The sequence below is a fragment of the Cryptomeria japonica genome, chromosome 7 (genome assembly GCF_030272615.1).
Source record: "Cryptomeria japonica chromosome 7, Sugi_1.0, whole genome shotgun sequence".
In the NCBI taxonomy this organism is placed as follows: Eukaryota; Viridiplantae; Streptophyta; class Pinopsida; order Cupressales; family Cupressaceae; genus Cryptomeria; species Cryptomeria japonica.
Genome location: NC_081411.1, coordinates 665,651,681 through 665,653,714, shown reverse-complemented (window position 1 = coordinate 665,653,714; position 2,034 = coordinate 665,651,681).

Below are 2,034 nucleotides of genomic sequence, written 5' to 3'. Positions count from 1 at the left end.
AGGGAACTTTAGGAGAAGAAGACCATCCTATAGAGGAAGATACCAAGGTAGAGGACCTTGTAGATGCTAAAACTGCAACCAAGAGGGTCACATGGTCAGTAGATGTCTAGAGAAGGCTACAAGCTCCATGGGAGAAAGGAGGAGCAACTTGGTGCAGGAATTTGATTGCCAAAGTGTGGCAAGTGCAAACACCTATCTAATTGTTAATGCTCCTAATAGCTATGGCTACCCTGAAAGAGGAGAGGATTTGATGATGATGAGAGTAGTAACCACCATGAAGGTACTTGATAAGGAGCCCCCACAAAGAAAGTCTCTTTTCAAAACTACCTGCAAGGCAGGAGGAAAGGTATGCAAGGTCTTGATAGACTCTAGATCTACTGAAAATTTTGTGTCTCTTGAAATGGTAGAGAAGCTTAAGTTGAGAAGATTGCCACATCCTTACCCCTATAAGGTCTCATGGTTCACCCAAGGTCAACAAGTAGTGGTAGAAGAGCAGGCTTAGTTAGATTTTCATATTGGATCATACCAAGATAGGTTGCTATTTGATATAGCCAAGATGGATGCATGTCATCTCTTATTTGGAAGACCATGGAAGTTTGATTCTACGGCTTACCATGATGGGGTTAGAAAAACCTATTCAATTACCAAAGATGGTAAGGTGATAGAGCTTTTAACCCTAATGGAGAGTGAGATATAACATAAAGGAAAAGATGCCAAAGTATTATTGGTAGAAGGAAAGCAGTTCATGAAGGAGATTATAGAGAAGGGTGTAGTTTTCTATGCCCTCATCCTTAAGTCCAAGATGACAAAGAAGGAGCAGTTTGCAGAGAGGAAAGAAGAAGGACAAAGGCACATAGACCCTACAGTCAGACAGTTACTTGACAAGTACAAAGGCATCATCTCAGATGAAATGCCAAAATCCCTACCACCGGTGAGAGACATCAGTCATTGCATAGATCTGATCATTGGATCTACCTTACCAAATAAAAGAAGCATACAAAGTTACTCCAGATCATAATGTAGAGATGGAAAGAAAAATTGAGGAGTTGCTTGAATCAAGGCTAATTGGCAAAACCTTAAGCCCATGTGTAGTACCGACAGTCCTTGCACCCAAGAAAGAAGGCACTTGGAGGCTATGCACAGACTCAAGGGTCATCAACAAGATAACTATAAGGTATAGGTTCCCAATCCCTAGGATAGAGGATTTACTTGATTTCTTGGGGAAAAAAGTGGATACCATCAGATTAGAATATGCCCAAGGGATGAATAGAAAACAAATTTTTAAACCAATGAGGGGTTGTATGAATGGAAAGTCATACCATTTGGGTTGTCCAATGCACCTAGTACCTTTATGAGGTTGATGAATGAGGTCTTGGTGGAGTTCATAGGCAAGTTTTTGATAGTATACCTTGATGATATCTTGATCTTTAGCCACTCAAGGGAAGAGCACCTCAGACACATAGATATGGACCTCAAAAGGTTACATGAAGAGTAGCTAATGATAAATTTGGATAAGTGTTTGTTCATGCAGGAGGAGATCATCTACTTGGGCTTTGTAATCTCACAAGGTGAGTTGAAACTGGACCATGAGAAGGTAAGTGCTATACTATCTTGGCCAACACCTAAAATCATGAATGATGTCCGAAGTTTCCATGGTTTAGCAACTTTTTATAGGAAGTTTATAAGGGGATGATGACTAGGATCATTAGGGTGTCTTAGTGTGTCTTGTGTTTCATGTATGCAATAAACCACACTATGTAAGCCCATGTCACCAATTAGGTAATTTGAGAAGGCAATTGGGACAATGTGGTCAATAGGGGTAATAGATGGCAATGAGGAGATCAGTAACCACCATGAAGGTACCTGACAAGGAACCTACACAAAGGAAATCACTTTTCAAAACCACTTGCAAGGTAGGAAGAAAGGTATGAAAAGTTTCGATAGACTCCAGATCCACTGAAAATTTTGTATCACTTGAGATGGTAGAAAATCTTAAACTTAGGAAGTTGCTTCATCCTTACCCCTATAAGGTTT